This window comes from Atta colombica, unplaced genomic scaffold, assembly GCF_001594045.1.
Source record: "Atta colombica isolate Treedump-2 unplaced genomic scaffold, Acol1.0 scaffold109, whole genome shotgun sequence".
NCBI classification, from domain to species: domain Eukaryota; kingdom Metazoa; phylum Arthropoda; class Insecta; order Hymenoptera; family Formicidae; genus Atta; species Atta colombica.
In genome coordinates this window covers 288,382-306,926 of record NW_017259194.1, presented here as the reverse complement: position 1 = coordinate 306,926, position 18,545 = coordinate 288,382, and the positions used below count along the sequence as shown (strand labels likewise).

General features: G+C 30.0%; 1 protein-coding gene across 2 annotated transcripts in view; it reads right to left on the bottom strand.

The window, feature by feature from the left end:
* The window catches only part of LOC108693353 (protein cereblon), a 35,518-nt gene that overhangs the window by 15,544 nt on the left and 1,429 nt on the right, over nucleotides 1–18,545 (bottom strand). The window lies entirely within an intron of this gene.

Here is an 18,545-nt window from a genome sequence, read left to right as displayed (position 1 = left end):
ATATATATATATATATACACACACACACACACACACACGTGTGTGTGTGTGTGTGTATATATATATATTGTATTTCCTTACATTAGGCGGTAATTACTTCACTTTAGGAGAGATAGCTTCGACCCTGACATGTATTGTAAAGGTCACGACTCTGAGTGACCGCCAGCAGGTAGCTGGCACTCTTTATTCATTAAAAAGTTATTAAGAAGAAAAGTTTGAAAAATGATGTCTTTTTCTATTATATAAAACAAAAATTTTCTACTTTAAAATATGTTTTATGACTGTCCATTCGAAGCGAGTTTCACTCCACCTTCCCCTTGCCTCGAGACGTACGACTTTCCACGCGAAGCGAGTTCTATCCTTGCCAAGTCGTTTCATGAGGAAAGCTATGCGCCCCTTAACAGAAAAGGAGGTAGAGTAAAACACTTCGCTTGGAAAGTGGTGTGCGTCCCGAGACAAGGGGAAATGGAACTCTTTACGTCCTTAAACAGGAAGGGTATAATTTAACCTTTTTTAATCTTTTTAAAAAAGGTAAAAAGAAGCGGTAAGAATATATGTGCTTCTATATAAAACTTAAGTAATATGTTACATATCTTTTTATTATTCCAACCCAAGAAATAATAGTTTTAATTCCTCTTCAAAAATATTCTCCTATTCTCCTATATTTCCTTATATTCCTCTTCAAAGATTAGTAATATGGCAGTTTTAATTTCCTGTTAAAAATTATTTCTCTTCGAAAAAAATTATTGTATGTTAAAAATTAAAATACTATGTTAAAAATTAAAATCCAAATACTACAATTCTATTAAATTAAAAAGTAAAGCTCTATCTTTGTTATTTACTTAATTCTAATGATATGTATCATTCTTATAAAAGATTGATAGCAACAACTCTGGCGCCAAATTATCCTATACCAATCAAACTTATTTAAATAAAGAATATAATCCATATATTATCTTTAACTTTTGTACAACGAAAACTAAGTATATATTTTCGTATTCTTATTGAAGGATCTTCCTATTCCAATGCAAATGGTTTAAATTCTTGTATGAAATTTTCATATCGCAATTCAAAAACATTTTCTCTTTCAATCAAAGTAGTAGTTATTTAGTTCTCCTTCAAAAAACATTATTCAAAGCGTTATAACAAATTTGCGTTACCTTGTCCATTTAAATGTAATCACAAATAATTAAAGAAGTAAATTTGGCGCTGCTAGATTAAATAAAAAACTATAGAAACGACTCAAAAATTTTAATAATAGTTAATAAAAATAAATTGGGAGTACAAATAAGTTTCCGTCGTTTTTTATCAAAAATTAAGCATTTATTGTGAAAGAACGATACATAATGTTTTATTCAAAATAATGGCCATCGCTAGCCACTACTTTTTCCTATCTTTCTGGTAGCATGTGGATACCGCGTCGAAAGAGCGCTTCATCTTTTGAGGCTATCCAATCATCGATACAATTTTTGGTATCTTCATATAATGTGAAGTGCTGCTCAGACAGGCCATGCGTCATCGATCGGAACAAGTGGTAGTCGGAAGAAGCAATGTTTGGAAAATACGGCGGATGGGATAGAACTTCCCATTTGAGTGTTTCTAAGTAGGTTTTGACTGGCGCCGCAACATGTGGTCGAGCATTATCATGCAGGAGAATAATTTTGTCATGCCTGGAGTAGTAGTGGGCGCGTTTTTCCTTGAGTGCTCGGCTCAATCTTATCAATTGTGTTCGGTAGAGAGCCCCAGTAATGGTCTCGTTCGGTTTGAGCAACTCATAATACACGACACCAAGCTGATCTCACCAAATACACAACATGAGCTTTTTCCATGAATATTCGGCTTGGCTGTCGATGTTGAAGCATGGCCAGATAATCCCCATGATTTCCTTTTCTTTGGGTTATCATAGTGGATGTCCATTTTTTATCACCAGTGATTATGCGATGCAAAAAACCCTTTCGTTTATGCCTGGCAAGCAGCATTTCACATGTGAAAAATCGACGTTCAACATTTCTTCAGTTCATATGGAACCTAATTCCCTTGCTTTTGAATCATTCCCAATAATTTCAAATGATATGAAATTGTTTGTTGAGTTACTCCTAATGTAAGTGCAAATTCTTTTTGCGTTTGGCACGAATCTTCATCCAATAATGCTTCCAATTCCGCGTCTTCATACACTTTCGGCCTTCCGCTACGTTCTTTATCTTCGACGTCAAATTCACTGTTCTTAAACTTTTGAAATCACTCACGACAACTTCTCTCACTTAAGGCAGCATCACCATATGCTTCTACAAGCAATCTATGAGCCTCAGCTGCAGATTTCTTCAAATTAAAGAAGTAAATCAAAAGTTCCTGCAAATGACGCTTATTCGGCTCAAAACTCGACATTTTCGTATAAAAAAAAAATATATAATGCTGATACAAAATCGCTAATATAATATTTCAAGGTTATGATGTTGCCGGATGTCCAATCTTACGATATGCCGTTTTACATCAAATAATTTTAACTATAGTTTATTAGTGGCGCCGTCTTTTGCAAACGGCGGAAACTTTGTACTCCCAATAAATTATTAAATTCTTTGTAAATTGTGCATCTTATTAACAAATTGTTTATTAATTGAATTATGTATACATTATTTTTTATTTGATTAAAATTAAAGGTAAAAAATAAGTTAATAATGCATAAATTTCAATATAAGAAGTTCTTATTACAGCCAAATCTGTTGGATGTTTACGTAAAATAATTTATAACATCAAAATTAAAGTTACTTATAGTAATGTGACATACATTTCGATCTTTAATATAGTCATCCTAAGTATTAACACAGTTATTTATAAAAATAGCTTCAAATATATAATATAAAATCTGATAAAGCGATAGTTTTCTTTTTAAGTTTCTCTAAATAGATGTGTGTTTATTAATTACATCGATACATTACATAGATATGCTGAATGTGTAGACGTGAGGACTATGGATGCAACACAATGTGTCATCCAACAATATTCCAAAATATGAGTTGTACTGTACTGTATAAATAACTGTGTTGATACCGAGAATGATTAAAGATCTAAGTGTATATTGTATTGTTTACTGTATGTAATTTTAATTTTGATGTTATAAATTATTTTATACACAAATAACAAATTATTGAAAAAAATAACTTGTTATTTGTATGTAACGAGTTATTTTTATTCATTGGGCTTGTAAACACAGCCCAGCGTTTAGTTAATTATCATAACAATCATAAAAATTGCAACGACATTGTCGTTATTATGAAATCATTATTGTAAAAAGCAATGGTAAAAATAACGATATTACTATACTTTCACTCTCTGTATAAATATTTATTATAAAATTAAACAAAAAAGAAGTAAACTGAAGTAAAATTGATCCAAAATGATCAATTAAATAGATTTTCATGAAAGAGAACGAAATATTATTTGAAAGGGCGGCATATCTAATTCTGTTTCAAATCACCAATTGGTTTTCCTGGTCATCTCTATATAAAATCCTTTTACCAGTATGATTCTATGATTTACAATCAGTAGAACGTTTGATGATAAATTTCATGAAAATCTCTCTCCATTTAGTTGATTATTTATAGGACTAATTTTGGTATGCTCCTTTCAAAAATATAAAGAATATACAAATTCAGTACAACATCGTTTAATAAAATATATTTGATTTATTGTAACGTGACAAAAATATTTTTGTTACATTACTTAGGTTCAGTTTTATCATCTCTTATGAGTTCGATAAATCGATTATTCTACTGGAATTGACCAATAACATTTATCATCAAGTAAAATTGACATTTAATCTATCGATCAAACTGGTCATCAGAGATGGTAAAATCATTATATGCTTTTGTTAAATTGCAATAGCAATCCGTAATTACATTTGTAAAAATATTGACACTTTTAACGTGTTTAATGACAAAATAAAGTTAATATATGTATAAAAATATAGGTATGTTAATATATGTATAAGCTGCCCACAACAGTATGATAATAGACTTGCAGCAGATTTTGTCAGATATTGTAACAAATCCGATATCATTTGTGACTGTAATGTATTAGACTCGTGTTTTATCAGCAGACCCTACAAAATAATCTGACAATAGATAATCAACACAAAAAAAAACGAAATCTATCATTTTATACCCAGTATCCGGAAAGGAACTGAAATAGAAATAGATTCATTTAGTTATTGCCGAATCCAAATTCTTGATTTTTTGAATCTATTTCAATCAAATTAAAGTTAAAAAATTCTTTGAATCTATTTTAATCTATAACGTAGAATTGATTATGGATTTCTATTTCTTTCAATAGAAAAAAATTTCATGGAAAATAAACTACAATCCATTTTAATCCTGGACGTAGGATTGAAACTACGATATTTCTATTTTCTTTCAATCAAAATGGAGGAAAAAATAAGCCATGTAATCCATTTTAATCCATGAAATTAGGATGAAATTTTGAATTAACATTGAAATAACGTAATTCTTTCAATTCAAAAAATGGATTGTCCGGAAAGTTCGTGCCGATTTTGAAGGAAAATTGAAACGCAGATTTAAATTTTAGTATACATTTATTAAATTTAAATTTTTTTTCTTTTGCGACACGAGCTTTCCGGACAACCAATAGGTTCGAGAGCCAAATCCATTTTTGTCCATAATGCAATTGAAAGAAAGTTAAGTTTTATTATTTTCAATCGAAACAAATTTCTCAGATCATAAATTCATTTTAATTCGTGACACAAAATTGAAATGAAGTTGTTCTTGTTCCAACTACGCATAAAAATAATTTCATATTTTTGAAGATAAACCCTGATAATGGCTTTTGCTCTAATATTGATAATATTATACTCATTAAATGCAATTTTTGTACGAAAAGAAAGAATGTGGCAGAAAAAAATGTCTGTCTCGCGAAGCAAAATATTAAGTTGATAGCTATTCAGATTAGAAAATCTATCATATCAGCATTTATAAAACCATCTTTTTAATAATATCTATATTGAAAATATTACCCATAGTTTCTTGAGGAATGAAGATTCTTTGTTCCTCATTTCATGTTTCATAAATCTTCCTTGATCAAACAAAGGGCCTTATTAGCTTCCTTTTCTCAAACGAGTTTCCTTGAGGAGGAGATGTAACCTTCATAACCAAATAAATCTCCAAATTTAATTTGTCACATCGGTCTTTTTACTTTCGATAGCTTTTAATTTAAATCTGATCGCATCGATAATTATTTTTGATAGTTTTTTTCGGAAATAAACTCCTCTAAAAACATTTTCTCCTTCGTATAATAAGCATTATGGCAAATTCGATTAGAAGCACTGATGCATAGTAAAGTCGTTGTACGCTAATTTAATTTGAGTAAAATAAAATGCAAATATTTCGAATTATAAAATACATATTTTATCTAACAGTACAATAAAATGTATTGAATATTTCATAATTTAATCGATTTAATTCTATATATGTTTATTTATAAACATATATTTACATTATTTTGTATATGTATGACAGTTTTAATGCGCATCAGTGCGTCCAATCAAATTCACTATTAGTTTTATTTTTGTCCATTATTATTGCAAAATGCTTAATCACGACCTTATTTAATCAACAATGCCTTTATTATCACAATTCACGATATTAGACATGCATACTATATATTATGACATGCTACCTTCAGAAGATTACTAAAATCCCTAAAATACTCCTTCCTTCGGGAAGGCAGACTTGAGATCCGTTTATGAAACAAGGAAACTTTGGAGAATCGAGGAATCTTTCATGGAAGCTTTCTCCATTCTTAAAATAAGGAACTATGAATACGGATGTATGTCATAGTTGTATATCCATTAACAAGGTTCATGATGAAAGTATCCGAAGTAACAGTTAAGGTCTACAATAAGTTGCAAATATCCCGTTGTCAGTCACAAAGGTTGGCAACTATTAGTTGCAAAGTGCTATTTCTGATTGTAATAGATAGTCGCGGTTGCCAACAGAGAGCCCAACTTTTTAACTTCTTGGTAACAGCAATTGTCTATCGCAATACCTCAGCCAATCAAATTGCGAAAAGAACGAAGAGTGAAATTACAAAAGTTATGGTTCTGCAAACACTTTATGTTGTCTTCTATTAAGTAACATCTCGAATATCTAGCATATAACCTGCTTGACTTAAACAAATCCTCTTTGATTTTTCGACTATAATAAATAATGATGGACGTTCTATTTTCTGATTGTTTTTATACAAGATAATTATTTAGAATATGGATTCCCTCCTAAAACCTTAATGAAAGTACTCATTCGACATGTTTTCACTCAAAATGAAAAAATCTAGCAAAAAAAAAAACATGACAGTCAACCTCATGAATCATGAGTTATTAAGCGTTAGGCTGATTCTACAATGAATCAGTCGATAATCGTAAATCTTATCGATGAATCAATGAATCAATTGGCCAACTTGTATTAAGACTACCGATTTCCTTAAGATTGACTAAAATTCAACTTTATTTCTTCTTTTCATTAATTGATTGAACTAAATGACTCGCTGAACAATGAAAAATCATAATCACTTATTTAGAACTTAAAACTGATTAAGACTCAAGATTTCCGACTAGTAAAATCAGTATGTAGAATAGTATTAAAGTTCAAGACTTTAGAAGTTAAGATATCTGTCATTTCGACTCGATAGTGTCATGTATACATTCTGCTGTAATTACATACATTTTCTGTTTTACAAACATTTCATAAATGGTATGACAGATTTTCTAATCTGAACAGTCATCAACTTAATATAATCAACTTAATATAATATAAATTTTTTTGCTTCGCGAAGCAGTGACATTTTTTTCTGCCACATTCTTTCTTTTCGTAAAACGCTAATGAGTATAATATTAGAGTAAATCAATATTAGAGTAAATCAATATTAGAGTAAAGACCATTACCATTTTATTACCATTTTATTACCAAAAATATAAAATTATTATAGATTGCCCTTTAGTTCTCGTACGATTGCAGAGATCAAACACCCAAGATGTGATGCAGTTTCAGAATGGATAATCACTCAGGTGCATCATAAAAATTGATTTCCAAATTTAGAGGAAAGCGTTTTTTTTATTATAATTTTATTGTATGTGTATTTTAAAATATGATATGTTAATAATATTTATGTTAGTAATAAAACTAAATTAATTAATTTTATAACTGATCGACATACAATTTGAATTTATTGAATCCATAGATTTGTCGCGTTGCTTGCACTTAGCCTCTTCCTTCTCTTTCTTTATAACACTTGAATATATTTCCTTTCAAGTACAAACATTTTTGGAGATTTCAAACAACACGAATAAACTTCATCTGAATCCAAAAAAGAATCATATTCTATTCTTTCTATACATGAATAGAAAATGATTCAATTTTATGACATTTATATTCAATTTCTTTCTTTCTATATAGATAGATCAATGTTATTACATTCAATTCCTTTCTATCCATATAATGTATGGATCAAGAATTTGGATTCAAATTAATTAAAATGAATTGAAAATTTCCAATCTATTTCAATCCCTATTTGGATACTGGATAAATATTTAAATGGAACATATCATTTAAATGAAGTTCTGGAAATGAGATGAAAATTACAAATGTGAACAAATTTACTTTTGTAATTTTTATCTCATTTCAAAATACACAATTGATCCCCTGAGTTACGTTTTAAAACATTGCTATGGCCGGTATTCATAGTCGGATCTTATATTTAACTATAGACTGACTCTTAAGTATAATCTCAAGATCATGAATCAATCAGAGAGCAGTATAAGCATTTTAACATATTACTTAAGACGATCTTAAAATAAGAATGGATTATGAATATTGTCCTATAAATAAAAAAATTAACTCACAGACTGGTATTCACAGTCAATTCTTATATTTAAGACTGTTTTAAATACAGTCTTAAAGGAATTCTAAACCGAAGGCTAAATTTGATTACTAAGATCGACTAAGATCGACTAAGATTGACTAAGATCGACTAAGATCGACAGCAAACTTTTAATTCCAAATTTTTTAATTTCAAATTAGATAATAGTGATATCTTTGATTCATTTCTTACATTGTATTATATCGTTTTATCTCACTTAAACGCATATATTTATCTTTATGTAACATATTTCAGCGCCATCTATTGCAAGATCCTGCAACTATTACTACACGGAATTTCGGTTGTTGATGGCTCTGTTGACATTCCTAGTCTTCATAAAGCATTCGTATACATGTATTTTCATTCGGTGCAAATATTTTTCTTCTAGACTTTCAATCTTACAATTAGTTCTACACTAACTATCGTTTGTTCCAATAATGTGACCTAGCTGTATGCTTATTTTCAAGATATAGACTATAAAATTCTTATCTCTAAGCAAATATATACCTGAAGTGACAATTATATGAGCCAAAAATAAGTGGATTTTTAAATTTTTTTTCGATTTTCTCTTTATTGAAATCCAGTACAACTGAGGTCCTATTTATGCATACTTTGTAATAACAATGCAATCCGTAAATCCAATTCAGAGATTTTTCACCGAATGGATGGTAAAGTAAAACAACTTTAGTATCTTCTTAAGATGTCATAAATCAATTGATACAATTTCATGCAGCAAAGCTTCGCTGGCGAAATTCTCTCACTCCGCCGAAAATGAAGCAGCATTCAACACTTTTCGCCAGCCCTCTTACCTTTTCAAAGCTTCGTCGACGAAATATTCCCACTATACTGTGAATGAAGAAGTGTTGAACAGACTATTCAAAAAATTGATCAATCAAAAAATGCTTCGAAGCATTTGACCAATCAAATGAACCGTAACCAAAGCCAACATTGTTTCGTTTATAGTTGGACAACGTCGAACTATGAGCGTTTCTTCGTTGGCTATACATTTCGCATAAAACGATAGAATGCAATAGAATTTCGCTAGCAAAATTATATCTTTTTAAACTTATCACCGTTTTCAGCCCGTTTTCAGTCCGTCCAAACAATGAAAATGTGCATTCCACTCAATGAGTATGACTTCATCTATAGGTCGCAAACAGAAACTTTTCCATAAAAACGAGTGATTAAAACAAATTGAGTATATTCGAATGATAATAACGTATACATTATGAATATTTTTTAATAATAAATATACGTTCTGTGAGGTATAAAAACGTATCTTTATCAAAAAGTATTAGATACTCATTTAGCACTCACAATCACTCACATTGCACATTTTAAAATGTGAGTCGAGTAAAGTGTAACCGAGAAAATCAGTTCACTCCTGCGAGGATTCGAATTGAGATCTCCGAGTCTCTGCTACTGAGCCACACAACTCCTATATTAATATTCGATTTATTGTGTTACTCATTTATTGTGTTACATATTTTATAAAAGATTTTAGTTATTATGTAATACACTGTAAAAAATACTCAGAGTGGAAAAAACTAAATCTGAGAGTCGCGCGATTTGAGTTAAGTGAAGTAAATATAATCAAATTAAGAAGAATGAAAAACCTAATTAGACGAATAACTTCACTAATTAGATGAATAACTTCACGTAATAAAATGTATTAAAAAATTTAGTTGAAGTATATGATTGACCGATCTGAAATATATGCATGTACGCACGCACGCACGCATGAGACAATGAGTTTAAATAATATTAAGTGTCTGTAACCAATTATTTATAGACTTTAGAATGTATGTTAAATATAAGCCAATCAAATCAACGTAATAAACAATCAATTATTCAAAGTCATTAGAAATTTCTTTAAGAATATCAAAATAAGAATATCAAAATAAGAATCATCAGTATCTTTTTTCACAATTCCATATCTTTTTTACAATTGATTCCGTTCTTTTGTTCTTTAATATAGATTATCTTCATAATTAATTTTTTGTTATAATTACAATATATTCGATAAATAATAATAGTTTAGTATTCTCCCAATCAAACAAGTGATTGTATTCCAACATGATCAGTGATTACAGAATGTCTGGATGGATTCAATTTTATATTGTTACAATATTCTTTAATTCTCGTTCACAATTTTCTCTTGATTTGGCCCATGTAAGAGGCATCGCAGTTTTTACAATTCTATATATTATATGATCGATACAGGCTGGATTCATTATCTTTTTGAACAACAAACAACTTTTAACAAACTTATTAAGTTTATTGATCGTGCGACAACCGACTAATGTCGATGATTTATTGAAAGTTGATGTTGCCCTATCAGAAATACCCTTAATATATAGAATTACTATTAAATTTTTTTAAACATGATTTAATATTCTTTTCTTGTCTTCATTTCGATTCTCTCTATTGAAAAAAGTTGATTTATTAAACATAGATTTTTTAGTCTTTTATTTATATTATTGAAAATAAACCCTAGAGAATACCTAGATACTCTAGAAGATAAATCATTATTGTAGTAAATGAACATGAATGTAATAGTAACAGAACTAACTTAAAGTCACAGGTATTATCATTCTTTGATTTATTCTTTGAAGCCTATCGATTCTTTTATTGTATTACATTACACTGTAGTATAATGTATAGTGCACTGTTTCAAATATGCGTTCTTATTTTCAGCATTGTTTTTTAATTTATATTAAGATTGTTTTTGGAATGCACGTAGCTAACATACTTAAATTATGGATTATGTTAAATAAGGATCTAATAAAGGTCTCTTAAAATTAAATTTTTGCGATGTTATATAAATCGAGATTTATTTCCTAAATGTTTAGCATATAATCGATAGAATAATGTTTCATACTAATAAATATGAACGACATATTAAAATAATATAAACAGACATAGGAACACTCATTTTTTAAATTTGAAATATAAGATGCCTTAGATTATCAAAGATTATTTGAAGCATATTATAAATTGTGCATATTTACAAAAAATATTTTCAACAATTTACTTATTAATATTTGTAATAGTTTTTTTCGTAGTTTTTTTCATAGTATATCTCATTGAGTAAATTTAGAAATAATTATTTCAAAAAGCTGAATAATAAACTATATTGGTTGAAAAACAAAGAGCACACCAGAATTATCAATTCAAAGATTAAGAATATCAAATATAATATTATAGTAAAGTTAAATTCGTAAGCAATGAAGTAACTGACACTGTTTCAAGAATAGAAAATAAAAAATATATACTTTTCATAAACCAATTACTACTAAATATTCTAATATTCTTGAGATTGAATTGAGAGCATCTGATTATATAAATTTCATGACATTTCGGATTTGATTAATAAATGATTTGTGAACTTAAGTAATGTTTTCATACCGTATAAGGTGCAATCCCTTTTATAACTTGGAGAAGGATTTTGTCTGCCTAAACTTAATGTGGAGAAAACCAGACAGAATTCATAAAATACATAAAACATAACATTTCCAGATTAAAAATTACAGATGCAAATAAACTTAGAAATAATTTAACCCCTCTGTTAAAGAAATTACAATATTCCAACTATAATACATCTAATGTTGAAAAGGTTATTCTATCTTACTCGTCAGAAATTAAATTATTCATAAAGAATAACTCGAAATAAGCATAAATAAAAAAATATGGGTCTAATACTTTTTTCATGCTCTACAATATATCCAAAGTTCATTAAAATCGATCGATTCCTTTGTTAGTTGCCCGAGTAGCTCGTACAGGAGCGTCCTATTTGACCAGGTTTCATTTGACCATGTTTCATTTGATCACTGTTCTAATTGATTACGTTGCGATTGACCATGTTGCAATTGGTCACGTTACACATGGCCACGTTGCAAATGGGTATATAACCTAATCATTTGCATCATGTGATCAATCGCAACGTAGTCAATCGCAACGTGGCCATTTGCAACTCGTGGTCAATTGCAACGTGGTCAACCACAACGTGATCATTTGCAATTTGTGGTCAATCGCAACGTGGTCTTTTGTAATTCGTGGTCAATTACAACGTGATCAATTGAGAAAGTAATCAATCGAAACGTAGTCAAAGTATCAAAGAGTGGGCGCCACTCAGCTCGTACAATGGCTCAAATTAGTCAAAATGAATTCCATAAGAAAGCTGAATAATTATTGTATGTCCTTAAAATAACAGATTAGTCTCCGAGCACTATAAGCACTCAAGAACTAAATCGAAAATTTTAAAAGCATTTTTATCATTTGTCGAAATCTATTTTTTACATTTTCATCGATTTTATATACACGATTGAAAAAAAAGTATTTGATCAATCAACTTTTTATAAGCTTCGTTAGTTAACTAATAATCAACCATTCTCGATGAACATACAAAACATAAAAATCAGCATAAAAATCAACACATTAACAATTTTTTTTTGCTTAAAGAAACGGCTGCTATCCAGTGAAAATCGTAGTTTCTTTCAAAGTCACATAAAATTTTAATTTATATTTATTATATATATTTAAAAACATTTTTTAGGTTCCTTTAGGATAAAAAATTATAATAATTAAAAATATTTATTAATTTTTTGTTTCCGATAAAAATTACACCCGCTAGGATGTACATAAAATCATAATGTCGAGACATCAAATTAAATGTTTAATTAGAAATATGTTAAGCAGGGCTGCGGATTATAAGAATAAACATAAAATATAAATAATAAGCAAGATATATTAAAAAGCGCTAAAACATATTACAACAAATTAAAACAAACGGCGTTTCAATTTTGATTGAATCATTCTCAATGTTAGACATGTAATATTTTTAAGTAAAATATTTATGTAAACATATTTAACATATAAAAGTCAAACTAATAATAATTAAAAGTTAATGAAACAAAATACATCAGATTTTTGTTTTGATATAGAAAATGGTAGCATAATTGCATCTTATGGTTATCGCATTGAAAATTGCATGTCTGAAAATTGCATGCTGATATCAAATACAAAAAAGATCAATTTCTAGTAATGTCATTGTGCGTATGCCAGAACGAAGATTACTCGCTATTATTATCGTGTGATAATTACAATAGTTTGATAAAAATATATGAAATCAATATCGATAAAAACGATGAAAAACTCAATTTGTTATTAATATAATAATAGAATATAAAACAAATGAAGATAATTAATACAAAGTTCATATAATATGTATAAGAATACAATAAAAGTTAAAAGTAAAATACAGAAAATCTTAGAATAAATACCTTAGAAAGTCTTAAAGTTAGTTCACATATTCGTAGGTGAAAAATGAGATCACTCAGAATATAAAATCTTCCAGTTCATTCAGTATTCAAAATATCGAAATCAGTTGAATTGTACAGAAATACATAAAATAAGCAAGTTGCGATGGAGCTTCGTTCTAAACTGGCTTATTCCATTCCTAACATCTTAAAAAATCACATAAAAGAAGCAAAGATCAACTTAATTTTTTCTCTAATCAAGAATTAGTCTATAAAATATCTTGTGATGATTATCCATTGATATCCATTGTGATGTGGGTCAAACGAAAAGACAGTTAAAAACCAGATTACAAAAACATAGGTCTAATATATTAGGTATACAACCTTCCGCCGTTTTCCTATTCGCCGTTTCGGTCGAAATAAATAGATCATAGACGTCATAAACTTGGACATCTGTCAACATAACCCCATAGAAACATTAGTCAATTTGTGTCTGCATCATAAAGTTATTCTCGATTGAAAATGTCAGTTTACGAGCCAAATTCTCGTCATTTGCGGGAGGTTTTAATTTTTCGCTTCAATATGAAGAAATCTGCGGCTGAGGGGCATCGAATGCTCTCAAATACTTATGGGGAGGCCGCTATTAGTGAAAGAACGTGTCGTGAGTGGTTTCAACATTTCAAGAACGGTGATTTTGACGTCGAAGACCGGCATAGCGGTGGAAGAGAGAAGGTTGTCGAAGATGCAGAATTGGAGGCATTACTTGAGCAAGACTCGTGTTAAAATCAAGAAGAATTGGCACGATCATTGCGAGTGACTCAACAAGCCATTTAAAAACGTCTCAAAGCCATGGGAATGATTCAGAAGCAAGGAAATTGGGTGCCGTATGAATTGAAGCCGAGAGATGTTGAAGGCGTTTGTTTGCATGTGAACAGCTGCTTGAAAGGCAAAGACGGAAGAGATTTCTGCATCGCATTGTGACTGAGGACGAAAAATGGGTTCATTACGATAATCCCAAGCGCAGAAAATCATGGGGAGTTCCCGGCCATGCTTCCACGTCGACGGTCAAACCGAATATTCACGACTCCAAGGTCATGCTCTGTACTTGATAGAACCAGCTCGGCGTAGTGTACTATGAACTGTTAAAACCGACTGAAACAATCATAAGCGATCGGTATCGAACGCAATTGATGTGTTTGAGCCGAGCATTGAAAGACAAATGGCCGCAATACAACGAGAGACACGATAAAGTGATTTTGCAACATGACAATGCTCGACCCCATGTTGCGAAAGTGGTCAAGACATACTTGGAAACGTTGAAATGGGAAGTCCTACTCCACCCGCCGTATTCTCCAGACGTTGCTCCTTCTGACTATCACTTGTTTCGATCAATGGCACACGGCCTGGCTGACCAGTACTTCCGGTCTTATGAAGAAGTAAAAAATTGGATCGATTCGTGGATAGCCTCAAAAGATGACCAGTTTTTTCGACGCGGGATTCCTACGCTACCCGAAAGATGGGAGAAAGTAGTGGCCAGCGATGGATAATACTTTGAATCATAAATGTATAACCAGTTTTTTACAATAAAGCCTCGAATTTCGGAAAAAAACGGCGGAAGCAAAGTTGTACATCTAATAAAGACAGAGACAGAGTCTAAGTCAGAGCCTTCCAAATGGTCACGTGATTGTTCCCACCAAGATTTCAATGATAAGACTTCTCTCAATTTTACCCTCTAATGCTTTCAGTTTTCCCTCCACACGTGTTTAGAGGCGTCGCAAGCAAGTATGTAAATATACAAATATAATTCTTAAGCTTACCAGGTATGTAAATATGAAATCGGAATTTACCAATAGATGGTCATAGCTGTCAATGTAGTTGCCGTCAGACGGCGCCATTGACGCCATTTCCTTCTTCTGACATCTGACAAAGATTTTCAACTCACAACAATACAAGTTTCATACAACAGTATAGTTCAACATTGATCTTTGCAATGATAGCGAGCTGATAAGAAAAACATAATACATTAGTATATTAATAGGATTTACGTAATTTTCGCATCTTGATTGAACGTGATTATCGAATTTCATTTCATATATTCATTCAATAATTTATTTTTACTTTTTTGAGAGAAAAAAAAATTGATGTACCAGGTATGTAAATATGAAACCGGAATCTTTTTATAGAAAATACACGTTTATTGCATGAAAATGATAAAAAATATTTTATTCGAAGTATTGCCCATCGGTAACTATACATTTTGTGGATGCCACGCCAAAAAAATTGTTGCTCTTTTGAACCAAACCAGTCATCTTAGTACAGCCATTTTCGTACATCTTCGTAAGAAGTGAAGCGCTACTGAGAAAGTGCGTGTCCCATCGATGCAAATAAGTGATAATTGGACGAAGCCAAGTCTGAGTAGTAAACCGCATGCGAAAGTATTTCCCAACCAAATGCCTCGATCGTTTTCTTAACCAGTTTTGCTGTGTGTGATGATGCATTATCATGAAGCAAAATCACTTTGTGTTGCCTTTTTTGATATTCCAGTCGTTTTTCACACAAAGCTTGTTTCAAATTGATCATTTGTTATCGATAGCGTTCAATATTAACGGTTTCGCCAGGTTTTAGCAGCTCATAATAGATCACATCTTTCTGATCTCACCAAACACAGAGCATTGTCTTCCGTCCATAGCGATTTGGCCTTGCAGTCGATGTCAATGGTTCGTCTAGAGTTACCATGATCTTTTACGCTTACGATTCTCAAAATATATCCACTTTTCATTGCCAATCACAATTCGATGGAGAAATGACTTTTTTTTGTACCTGGCGAGCAGCATTTCGCAAGTGGTTTTTCGGTTTTCCTGCTGCCTTTCATTCAGTTCATGTGGAACTTTCTCTGGATTTTCCCATCTTCTGGATCTTTCTCTGGATTTCAAACGTATGGAGATGGCTTCTCGTGTCACATTCAATTGATCCGCGAGTTGTTGTTGAGTTTGAGTGTCATCCTCATCCAACAATGCTTGCAATTCGCTGTCTTCAAACTTTTTTGGTGATTTTCCACGTTCTTCGTTTCTCACGTCAAAATCACCACTTTTGAATTTTTTAAACCACTCAAAGCACTGTGATTTACCAAGACATGCTCACCATAAGCTTCGACAAGCATTCGATGCGATTTTGCAGCAGTTTTCTTCAAATGGTAACAGAAAATCAATGTTATCCGCAAATCGTAGTTTCCAGGCACAAAATTTGACATGTTCAACGCTATTACAAACTATACTGTTGTATGAAACTTGTATTGTTGTGAGTTGAAAATCTTTGTCAGATGTCAGAAGAAGGAAATGGCGTCAATGGCGCCATCTGACAGCAATTATATTGACAGCTATGCCATCTATTGGTAAATTCCGATCTATTAATAAATTTATAAATCTATTGGTAAATTTCATACCTGGTACACACAATAATCGGAAGATAATGATTCGTATCGTTCTATTTAGACTCTGTTTCTTTATATGAATCATCTCCGATATCAAGTATTTATTACAAGAAGGTTCTTTGTCAAGAATTCTCACTTTCCCAATTGAATTCATGATTACAATTAACTCGATGGTTCGTAATGATATTACTAGAAATTGATCTTTTTGAATTTGACATCAGGATGCGTTTTCATACCAATGCGATAACCATAAGATGAAATTATGTCACCATTTTCTACATCAAAGCAGAAGTCTATATTTCGTCTCATTAACTTTTAATTATTATTAGCCTTTTTAAATATGTTTATATAAATATTTTATTTAAAGATATTACATGTTTAACATTGAGAATGATTCGGTCGGAGTTGAAACGCCGTTTGTTGTAATATATTTTAGTTCTTTTTAATATATCTTATTTATTATTTATATTTTATGTTTATTCTTATGATTTGTAGCACTTCTTAACATATTTCTAATTAATTTATCATTTGAATCATTTACATTGTATGTTTATATTTATAATACTTTTATGTGTATATTTATATTTGTAATATTTTTTTTCACGTACGTAAAAATTTTACGTACAATAGTTATTAAAAACGTGCAAAAAGTTTTAAAACGATAAATATTAGTCTTTCTTATAAAAAAGAATTATGAAGAACCACTACTTTTTCGATCTCCTAATATATAATAAGAAACTCCCCTTAACAACCATAATATTAATATCTTAATGTTATTTATAAATATACTAGCAAGAATTACACTGTTAGAAATGTAACTACGAAGTTTTTTTATACATAAATAATAGTTATGAACGAAATTAAAAATAATGAATGATTTAAATGAAAATTAAGTTACAGTAGTTACATAAATGTAATGAATGTGTACATTAAATTTATGAAATTTAATGTATATTGCATAAAATTTTGTAAATAGTACATTAAATTTCATAAATTTTCATTGAAAAATACATTAAATTTCATGTACATGTACACAAATATACTTTTTAGTTATAAATACTTTAGTTATAAATACTATTTAGTTATAAATATTAAATTTAATGTAATGTCATGAAATTAAGTTTAAATTGTGTAACTTAAAAGTGTATTAAATTTCATCAAATTTTTAACAGTATATAAGTGAGCATGAAACACGTGTGGGCTCTGAGCACTTCATAAAGCTAGCGCTCAATAAACCAGAGCGCTATTTCATTAACTTCAATCTATTCTCTTGCAAAAATAATTTATCGGACGCAATTTTGTTAAAGGAAAAAGTTATTTCTTTTAACATAAGTATCACGTCTTGTATTCCGTGAGCGCGAATTTAGGAACATCCTGTATGTGTGTATATATATACAGGATGTTCCGTAATTTTTTATCAAGCGCTTTTGTAGAGTGGACTGAGTCAAAAAGTTCTTTACCATTTTGCAATTTTCGCAAACGGTTAACGAGATATTAATTACTAAAAATTACCGAATATTAGTCTTCAATTTTTTACTTAAATATTATCAACTTTACAGAAAAACAGCAAGAGACAAAAATTGTTTATTTTCTTCTCACCTAGAGCTATGAGAATTTTTTCAGAATTTTTTAATATCATATTTTCTTTCATGTTAATAAAAATAATTGCCAATTAGAAAATGCAGTATTAAAAAGTTGATAAAAAAATTCTGAAAAAATTCTGAAAAAATTCTGAAAAAATTCTGAAAAAATTCTGAAAAAATTCTTAGATCTTTATGAGTCGAATAACGCGTCAAATACCTAATTCTACTGATTTTTTAGATGCAGTAATTAAACTGAATAATTACCTATATTTTTATTTTTTTCTTAAAAACTAATAAATTAGTAAATATTTAACTTATTAACTTAATAAATATTTACTAAATATTTATTAA